The following is an 11,206-nucleotide window of genomic DNA, read 5'->3' on the forward strand; positions in this document are numbered from 1 at the left end:
ACAACAAAACATTGGCTATCTCAGCTCTAATCTGCACAATCTCAGGAGACTGGCTGTGATTAATACCCACGATTTCAAGCCGTTCCCATACTGCCCAATTTGAGTTGACTCCGGCGATCGCTTGGCTGATTTACCAAACTGAATAACGCTGGCAGCTTCATCTGCAATGAGAGACAGAGCAAATCCAAGGTTGGTTTTCATACAAAGACTTGGATACACGTTCTAGATGTGAATACGTTTATTTATGTAGAACAGAGATTGTCATATGCAAGAGGCCTCAAGCCCAAGTCAGGTTATCACCTTGAAGTTCTGCTATCCAGCCCTGATCAATGGCACTGCCCGTATTACAAGCGTTGTACAGATGCAATTACACTGATAAAAAGAGTTCTAAGTTTCATATCAGACCAGTGCCCCCATCTGAACTGCACGAAGATGTTTTCTTTTGACTAAAAAATGTCAACGAGATCATCTGTTGTGTCAACCACAATTGTCACTGCGCTCGTAAACCAAAACCCAACCCTGGGACACTGCAGTTATTGCTGACCCCACAGACCCAGTGCCCCTCATACTAGGGTAAGTCACCCTACAAAAAACTTTTGAGTTCAGAATAAATGAATTACTTTCTCCTTGCGAATCTGAACAGAACACTATGCCAATTAACGCACCGCTATGCCAAAAGCTAATTTTTCAACTATTGCATAAAGTCGGAGTATTTTAATGATATAGGACAAAACTAATGGATATGAGAGCTTCACAGCTGAGAAGGGCTGTCATTTTTAGTTCAAGCCTTTCCATTGTTCAAGGTACAAAGCCTTTAATATCATCCGTAAGACAGAAGAATTGTCTTCCCTTTCCCCAAAGATAGCAATCAGTTCACCACAGAATTTACTAGGAGAAATGAAACGCAATTCCAGATACAAGGGAACATGAAGTGCCTTAACAGGAAGAATAGTTTAAACAGGAAAACTAACAGCAATTACATAAGGGCAATTACATGCATATACAAGCTACAAGGGAGCTTGGGACATCCCTTACCATACCCCACCACTACAAAGAGCTGGAGCCAATGGTCAGACTGGGTTTGAACATACCCAGGTTCACTAGCACTGGCAGTGAGGCTCATTGGTTTAATGAGAAATGACCAATCTGTATGTTAGAATGCTATTATCCGTGCAAATGGCATTCAGATTTAAAGCAACAAACGACAAGGTAAAAATATGAGAACAACTCTGCAACAACCTTCCTACCTCTATTCACTATGTTCACAAAGGTCTGTGGGATGTTTCAAATGCACACTCTGAAAGGATTACAGAACCTCTTTCCTTTTTCCAGCCTATAATGGTACTTTCACGCCAATGAAAGCAAACCTTAGAAGGTTATCTCATATTTGGAGGTCTGGATTTTATTTTTTATTGTGTTAGTTTTAAAACCAAGTCAGACTGATGTATATGAGATATTCTAAGAGCACATTACGAGCCCTTTTTTGCTACGCAAAAAAAGCTTTTATCAACAACTGCTTTTAAGAAGTATTTTAGAAGCCTAAAAAAGGAAGAGTAATTATCTGAGGCATTTCCTTGCTCAGAAAAGGTGAACATATGGTTTATCATTCAGCATTGGAGATTCAAAGGCACTCTGAAAATACAATTTCTCTTGGGCAGAGGAACATCAATGATGCCCTGAAGAGGGAAGTCCTGAAGGGCAAAGACATCTCTCTCTCTGCTCCAGACCTTTGGAAGATATTCAATCCTTATCCACCTCCAAACAAGGTACAAATGAAAAGTCTTCCACACTTTTTCAGTTAAGGCTCTAGAGGGAGTTTCACTTACAACTATTTTAGTCATACTGTTTTTGTCTTGTCGTGTCTTAGAGCTGCTAGATGTAAAAAACAAACTCCCTGGCAACAAAAAGAGCACTGATATGAGCTACGCCAAACAGAAAAGACAAGAAACAATTTGAAAGAATACCCTGAGCATGAGCTTTAAAACTCCAGAAAAAGAACAAGGGCTCCAATTAAAAAAACAATTCCTAATAAGAAATATTAAACACCTGAGATGTAAAAATGGGAGATGGAGTTGTTTAAGTCCTGACTGCTGTTCGTCCAGAAGTGGGACAGAAAACCCTTCTGAGTGACATGCCAGCAGATTAGGTGTCAGAAATTCTGTGTTACGCAGGCAGTGAGGCCATAGGTTGCCCAAAGGAGCTGTGGATGCTCCATCCCTTAGAGGCATTCAAGGTAAGCTGGATGGGGCTCTGGACACACTGGTATGGTGGGAGGTGTCCCTGCCCACTGTAGAGATTGGAACTGGATGGGTTTCAGGGTTTAGTAGGCAATGTTGGTGGTAGGTGGGCAGTTAGACCAGATGATCTTAGAGCTCTTTTCCAACCTTAAAGATTTTATGATTGTGTTCTACTGCCTGCAGTACATGTGCAAGTACTGAGAATAATAGAGCCCAACTGCAAAACATGTTAAACTGGGGAACAACTCTATTGAGGTTTCTAAGTTTCCTAGGGAATCGTTCAGTATAAACAAGCATGTGAAGCTCATCCAACAGTTGTCCCTATGGGAGGATGGAGAGGCTCCGCTTGCCAAATCAGTCCCAGAAATCAGCGACGTCCTCCCAGCTTGTCTATGATAGCATCTTCCTCCAAATTCCTCCTCTCTTTAGCCCCTTTTATACAGTTTCCTTGCTTTCATGTGAAGCCTGGGTAACTGCAGTCATACATACCTTTGTTGCATTTAGTGCAATGGAAAATGTAAAACTGCTGACTCAGGATGACAGCTACACAGTTCATCAGTGCCACAGTACCACCAAGTTCCCATCCCTATGGTGTTATTACACCTGGCCACGGTGTTCATACACCACTCCACCCTCTGTGCTGTATCTCTTACAAGTCAGCATATCAACTTCCCTTGGCGTTAATAAAATTGAAGGTTGCTTAGGGAGCTCCCATGGACCAGAATCCTTGTAGATTCACCACCCTGAAGGTTTCCTCAATGTTGCATCTGCCCTTAAGACGTAGGCATCTCAATAGGTCACCTCCAAAGTAATCCACCCTGTGACTACAGTCACCCAAGCTTCACAACATTTAGATAAATTGGGGAGATCATAGTCACTCTTGTTACAAGGATTAGAGCTCCAGGGGCTACTGGGCTGCTATGTGTAAGGTGAGACGATTGACTCATAGTATTTAGCACATAGTCAACTGGTCCTCAGCTACTGAACCGGGTGTCTGCTATCAGTTCTTTCAGCCCCTCACTTTGAGACAGACACGTGGTTGTTATCTTTCCTAGCAAGACAGTGTTATCAACCCCGAGCAAGGCCGTAGGCGTCTCTTTGTCTGCTTGAGCAAAGCCTTGAGCATAGCGGCCAGGTGAAGGAGTCCGGGGGCTCCACCACAAATCCCAGTTAAACGCTGTTCCTCACCATAGTAAGCCTTAGATACATAACAATTAAAGAAGTGAAGATCTAAGTAAGTGATCAAGAGTTTAGTACTTAACAGCATCCAGTAAAATGAAAGCACTTTTCAGCTTCCAATCTTCAAAGTACAGATTAAGGAACAAGAAGTGGTATGAAAAGCAAGTTAAGTGATTGAAGCAAAGAAGTCTTTATGAATACAATTAGAGATAACTTCTGAGATTAATTGCAAGTAAAAACGTTGGCAAGCAGAACTCCTCAAAGCAGGATCTTCAAGATGCAAATAAGGTAGCGTGAATTGGCAGTGCTGTTTGCTGATGCTGAAGCAAAGCAAGAAGGCTTTACTCCTGCTAAACCCAACGCTGATTTATGTTAGTGCTCATGATGAGGCAGACTTCGCTATATTCTTCTCATATCCTAAGATTTTCTGTTGATCTCTATCACAATGATGAAACAGTAGCACAATGCTTTCAAAGTTAAGGTTACACACTTTTGTTATTAGATGAGAAACGAATCGCTTGGCAGCCCCCGATGGAAGTAGGCCTCTGCTCATCATCTTTTCCTTTTCCTGGCCTGTTCCCTCCTTCTATCCCCAAAGCCAACTTTTGTGCACTGGAAATCCAAAGGCAAAGCTGACTCATTTCTATAATGCAGCACAACAGTTTTCTTATTTTTCTGCAAACTGAGGCGGCGAAGAGTTTGACACAGTGAGAAAGGGCCAGTGCAGAGGCAGAAACACGTATCCAAGCATGGAACTACCCCTTCAATAATACCAAGCTGTTAATTCAGCTTAAGCCATAACGTGAAATCTCAGCTTGAAAACACAAATGTAAATTGCTATCACTTACTTGAATCCATTCCTGCTCCATCATCCAAAAAACACAGCATGAATCCACCTCGCAGGTTTTCCCGGTGCTCTACAAAAGAGTTATTTAATACTCCCATGCACAAATTTAAAAGTTTCATAAAATGGAAAATCTGCTCAAGCTAAACAGTGTTCATGGGAGAAGTAACACAATAAACACGATACAGCTATGCTCTAAAAAAGGGCACCACATTTTTATTACAGAGTGACTAATTTCTCCTGCACTTTAACTTGCTTGTAAATATATGCTACAACAGTGCACTGTAAAAGCACATTTCTTAAATACCCAGTACAAACAACTCACTTTGGTGTTATCTGACCTCAGCTGAAAACTGACCTTGCACAAGCTACTTGTAAAGGCACTGCTTTTTGAAGACGCAAAAGCACAGGATAAGCAGAAATGGACACAAATACATTCACTCTTACAATGCACTTGTAGCCAAAACCCAAGTTTTAACCCCTGACTTGACTGACAGCACGCAAGGAAGAAGTAGGAGTGACTTACCAGTATAAATGTCTATTCTTGTGGCATCCGCATCTCTACGAAGCAACAAAAACCCTGTCAGTATTCAAATGTCAACTGGAAATGAAGCTAAAGCCAGGCACATGCAATAACTTCAAAAGTGAACTGACTGCACACATCAAAGTGTATGAAGGCCCAGCACCTAGTATGACAAGTTAAAAAAACACCTTGTTCTGCTTTTTGTCTATCTGAACCCATGCTCAAACACAAAACGTTGTAACTGCGCATAATGAAACCTAGTTATAGTATCACTGACTTCAAATAGAAGTCATAGTAAGGAAACAAAAAATGGGCACGCTTCTGAGCTCCCTCTTCTTCCACACCACTTACATTTTTCTACGAAAAATTTATTAAGTTCTGCATAAAACTCAATGTAAATACAAGATTTGCTCCAGAAGAAATGCCTCCTATTTTATGATGTCAGCCCACAATGTCAGAGGTGGATGTTGGTGGTATGGCAGTAGAGGTTGAATCTTCCCACCAAATCCTGTTACATATTGTTGCTGTGACAGATGGCAGCAGAAGGGCAGTCTGACAAAATGGCATCTGACATGGAGGTGCATTTGAAGCAAAGGTGGAGAATTGAATTCTTCCATGTGAAAAAAATGGCGCTCACTGACATTCATCAGTGCTTGCTGGACGTTTATTAAGACCAAAGAATGGATGTGAGGACAGTGAGGTCGTGGGTGGTGCATTTCAGCAGTGGTAACAGCAATGTGAAGGACAAGCCATGTTCCAGACAGCCATGTAGACTTTTACGAGCACAGCATTTGCTGATCAAGAGTGCAGTTCTACTACAGCAACACCCACTTCCTAAATGCCAAAGCCACTTCGGATTGTCTTTGTATCTCTAAGTAAAACTACCTTTCACAGAAGGTTAACAATTGACAGAGTCCATCTTCTGCCAGAGGAGAAATCAAGTTTCGAAAAGAAAAAAAGTTCATCAGTCTGAAAGAGCTACATTTAATGATGTTGTAGCAAAAGCAAAGAAGTGCAACAGCTGCTGACCTGAGAGTTGAAATGCATTTAACATGCAGGCACAGAGTCCTGGCTAGTTTCCTACACACAGAAATATTTCATTTCCAGCTCCTTACATTGCTAACGGCAAGGTGTGACAATTCACACTTGATAGAATATAATCTCAAAACATTTCCACCATGCCATATCATATTTGGTGAAGCCGAAAGGATAAACATGCAGGGGTTGGGATGGTAACTGTAGGCTGCAATATGAGAAATGTGGCTTTTTCCAAATACCAGGTCTCTCAAGAATCACAAGTTGCTCTACTTGTTCTTGCTCTGTTTTCAACATCCTAGTTTTGATTCATTTTCATTCTATCACTACTCTGGATACTAGGAACCAAAGACTATCCACATATCAAGTAGTCCCAATTTCACTAATATTTTATCAATTTCTTTAAACAAAAAAAGACAACATTTTTTTTTCATTAAATCCCTTTCCTTTAAAAGGTCTTCTAACCATTTCCCTTCTGAACTGAGTTACACCATGATTCATTGAAATTTGTCTTGTTAGGAGTAATACTTTGTTGGTTTTTTTTTTCCCCACAGGGCAGAAGTGGCAGTATAAGAGAACCAAACAAAACATTCATACTAAAAAATAAAAATAGTTCATTATATCTATTTCTCTTAAAGTCTGCTCGAAGGTAAGATTGCCTAATGTCCCCTAAACAGTCAAGCAAACTAAATTATTTACTGAATGTACCTTAGGAATTAGGCAGTGTCAGATACGCACCTGGCATTATCTACAAGTTCAGCAAGGGCACCAAACAAGAACTCATGGGTAGTTCTGCAATAAAGCACAGAATCAGCAGGGTTACACTAACACTGAGAAAGAGACCTTTATTTAAACGAAAATCTCAAATGTTCTAAACAAATCAAGTCATAGTTCTACAGTACCAACGCTGGCTACGGACGCAAGATTACAAACGTGTTTTACTATCTGCTGGAGCAGAAAGGCTGCTCAATAGAGGATCTGATTCAGAAGGCCTGCAGCTCTCTACAATCCGAAAAACACTGCATCATAAACATGAGTCTCATGGACACAATGAAGAATTATTGACTCAAAGTTCATGAACTATCCAGTAATTCATGTAAATACTTAATTATTCACTGCCAAATCTCTTCAAGGCAACTAAATCCCATCTATCTGAAAAACAGGGACAGATTAATGCTACATAATGTTTGTCTTCATCATGCACATACTGATATTGTGTAACTTATTTCTGACATGAAGAAGTTTCCAGGTCATGGGAGACTTCCAACAGATGCAGCCACTCAAGACCAGAATGCTGTCTTCTTCCACTGTTGTGCACCCTTACAAACTCAGCACTGAAGTCACGCAGCCAGATATTACTAGTACAAAAAACTACATTTAGTTTCCAGCCTCCTAACTGCAACATTTTGTATGCAGAACCTACTTGAAATGGAGTAGTCACATGCCTTAACCTTGACAGATGATATATGTTGAGGACATCTCAAAAGAGCCCATAGAACCATTCTGATAGATTGTCCCAAACATTAACCTAGTAACTCTGCTGGAGAATCAACTTCTTGGCGTATCTTCAACAATCCAACAGTCATTTCAAAGGCAGATGAACCGTATCCATCCCAGCATTTAACTTCAGCCACAAGACAGGAGAAACAATTTCTCTTACTGAATCAGGTAATTTAACCAACCCAGCAAGGTTTCTGTAATTTATTGCTTCTCTAGGACGGCTGATGAAGAGACTGAGTCTTCAGAAGATATTTTTAGCTCTGTATTTCACTTTGCACGAAACCTCTACACATACAACTTGCTGTCACTACTACAAAGAAAGACTGAAGTCACACTTAGTTCAGATTTGCAGTTTTAGAAGAACAGATGGAAAGGCACTTCCCGCACAGAAAATATATTCTAACCAGAATGCCAATAATTACAAAACAATCCTTCATATTTATCTTCAGCATCGTGAACTGTAGCTCATCAATGTATCTAAGGTTAAAAACATCAGACTTCCAAGCTATCACTAGAAGGAGAATACAGCTTTCCTTTTCTGCAAACTCCCAAGGAAACCAGAAATAGAACAGAAATGGCATTCTGAAGACCACCTGACTGACCAGAAGGCCTTATCAGAAGTTCAGACCTGCTACTCTTTCCTTTAAGCCGGATTTCCTGTGCACACATTTCAGATGCTTCCATCATTTAGGAATCTATTCAACTTTACATATCAATATCCAACAACCCACTTTATTTAGAAATTAACCCACATCAGAAAACAACAAAACACAACAAAGTGGGTACTTCAGAACTAGTAACTGTGCTTCATCAGCAGCTTTCATTCTACAATTTCAAGAGTATTATAAATTAAGGGAAAGATGCAAATAGAGATTCCAAGGACAGACACTGGAACAAGATAGCTGAAAAAATAACTGCAGTTAAGAAAGGCAAGAGAAAATACTATTTTTTGATAGCCTGACACCATACCTAACTTGAACACCTATCAAAAGCTGAATCTCTTGCACAGACATGGGCAAAGTGATACCTTGCAACAAGCAAGCGAAATCAATTTGAACTGTTTATCACTATAAAAAAAATTATATATGCTATAAATATCTAGTATTAAGTACATTAATCTCAACACTAAGACTTTTAAAATGTCCCAGATGATCTTGTCAGTATCTAATTAAGTCACATGAAGCACTCAACCTAAAAAAAAAAAACCCCGAATGATATCATCTTACAATCAAAGGTGCCTGCGGTACTTAACAGCCATCACTATCAACTGCTGACAACTCTCTCCTTGCTCCATGAAGGAAAAAAAAAAAAAAAACCCTAGCAGGATTATATTGCTTGCAACATAACTTTCAGCCAACAGCCAAGCTGTTGCCAAAACAGTCTATCAGAGCTCACACATAACTGGAAACACTTAAGTACTGGCTAGAGCTTCATTATCAGTGGCTACATTAACCAAATCCAAAGCACCAGAAATACAACCACTACTGATTCAGAGCACTAGAAATATATGTTACTTAAATGAAGCATGAGAAGTCAGGGAGAAAGCATTACTAAAATCCACAGTCTCAGTGACAACTCACTCTAAGTTGACTGACCTGGAACCACCCTCCAACTTCTACCATTTATTCAAGACAGCTCCATGCTGGAGGTCAAACCTGACATGGATCAACTGAATGCAAGAACCTAATTACTAAGAAAAGACAGAACAGTAAGTTTGTTCCGAAGGAGGTCACATCTGGGAAAACACTTAAGCTGGAAGTCTTGCATCTGGGTCAGAAACACGAGCTATCCTCTTGTATTATTGCACTGCTTCAGGCCAGAACAGAAGATATCCGCAAGAAGAAATGGGAGGGTTTGAGGTACGAAGAGATGGTCATCTGTTCCTTGTATTCCTCATATCCACCACTCAGTTATGCTGAAGTCTTCCCATTTAAGTGAACTTCTTCCACTTGAGTGGAATTCAAAGGGGCAATTCCGGTTACAGAAATAAAACCCAATTTCAGTCACAAGCTAACTCCAACAATGCAACACCGCTCAAAGACATTCTCTGCCGCTCAGGTCTTAACAAACTCCTTCTGTTACGCTGTACAAACATTCAAGATATACCAAATAAGCTGGCTGGGCTGAGGTGTATGTTGTTTTCATCTCCGTGAATGCTCTAGAAGCATCTTAAAGCAGCAGCATCTACTTTACAAGGAAAAAATCCCAGTTGTTGTGAAGGTGGGCAGGTGGCTTTGGGCAGTCACCATAAGGGCAATATGTTACTCATTTCCACGTGCTTACATACTGAAGCTCTTCTTAGTGGATCCACAAGAACTTTCACACAGCTCAATTATGCAAGCTTCAGAAAAGCACTTACGAAAGTATTAGAAGTAATTGAAAAAGATAGACACACTTTGCAAGAGAAGTGATTCAGGTACACGGTGCAAAGTCTGCCACCAAGCATGGCAGCACAATTGGCTCCAAGTCCTCACGCTCAGGGACCAAATAAATTGGCTCCTGAAAAGTGCTTCAAAACATACTGTTAGATGTATTACCTTTCTGAAGCAGAGATAGGAAACAACGATAAACAAAAAAACCCCCACGTGCGCTGAAGTAGTATTTCACTGAGATTGCATGGTTTTCTTCAGACAGCAAAAATAGCCTGAAAGATAAGAGTCTCCACTACCAAAAATCCTCTTCAGCTCTTCGCTCATTGATTTTGTCATTGGTGGTGGTTGTTTAGTTTTTATTATTATTACTGGGAAGAGGGAGAAGTTGCTTATTTGCTGTATGGGTTTTGGCTTTTCCATTGTTGCTCTTAGGGAAGCGTCCAGCTTATGCACTGATCCCCATAACCTCAGAAGGCTCTTTGCTCACAGTAGATGAAAACCTCTGGCTTTGGCTTATTCGCACACATTACCCTCCAACTCTTAATGAGGCAGCTATGTAGCACACAAGTAGATCAATAGCAAAAGCAGAACAGAAACTATAGCAGCAATACAGAATAACTTGAGATACTTTGGGGCAGCGACACCACCACTGGTCTTCTGCAGCAGACTTTGCCTTCTTACAAACATGGCCAGAATCCGTGGCAAATCCAAGCCACTGAGAGATCTCTACTATCTATCAGTGTAGCACAGGAGGAGTTAACTCATGATTGAGCTTGGGTCTTCTAATACATAAGAACTTCTGTTTCTTGCAACTGGATGTGAGAGCTTCTCAAGTCCAGGAACACGACTCGGTATCGTCCGTCAAACTCCAGCTTCGTGTGTGACTGCTACAGGCCAAACAAAGAGCAAAGTCACTGAACATGGTTTCCAGGGCTGCTCCTGTCCGTTTTTTTGTGCAGAATCCATGCTTTTCTGACAGTGAGAAGAAACTGATAATGTTCTTGGCACACGTAACAGTGAGATTGTCTGAGTAGTTGCTCCTGGAGCTGTATCTTCTATTACCAACACAAACGCTTTTGGATCTACTTCAAATTGAATGCAGTTAGAAATCTTCAGACAGCTGCAGATCACGGATGTTCCTCCTTCTAAGCTCGCCTTCACACACTGAAAACCGGGAGCAAAACGATACTTGATTTCTTCTTCTATTGATGGTAACATCAAATCAACTCTTCCAGAGAATGGCTGGAAACAAGATGATCAAGAGATGCCAAATGTTGCTTGTGATGTTCCTCCAAGGCAGCTCAGCCAGAGCGAGCCCTCTTTCAACTCCTCCATCCGTGGCATGGCAATGCCTGCTTCCCACAGGCAGGGCTGAGGCGGGTGCGTAGCACCATCCCTGCTGGCACTTACCATGTTGTAGATGTGCATGCTGAATGAACGCCTCATAAAGCAGGTGAAACTCAAGCTTTCTTTGGGAATTTTAGACTGATGGATTCCACGGTTTAAAATAAAAAAT

At 40.8% G+C, this 11,206-nt stretch overlaps 1 long non-coding RNA gene across 1 annotated transcript; it reads right to left on the bottom strand.

Moving 5' to 3' along the window:
* Nucleotides 1-34: 34 nt before the first annotated feature.
* Nucleotides 35-8,446, bottom strand: LOC104913581. The gene is made up of 4 exons (XR_795495.3): nt 6,557-8,446; nt 4,787-4,821; nt 4,265-4,333; nt 35-161 (listed from the first exon to the last, which is right to left on the bottom strand). It is a non-coding gene; the product is annotated as an uncharacterized LOC104913581 (long non-coding RNA).
* Nucleotides 8,447-11,206: the final 2,760 nt, after the last annotated feature.

This window comes from Meleagris gallopavo, chromosome 17 (genome assembly GCF_000146605.3).
Source record: "Meleagris gallopavo isolate NT-WF06-2002-E0010 breed Aviagen turkey brand Nicholas breeding stock chromosome 17, Turkey_5.1, whole genome shotgun sequence".
Taxonomy (NCBI): Eukaryota; Metazoa; Chordata; class Aves; order Galliformes; family Phasianidae; genus Meleagris; species Meleagris gallopavo.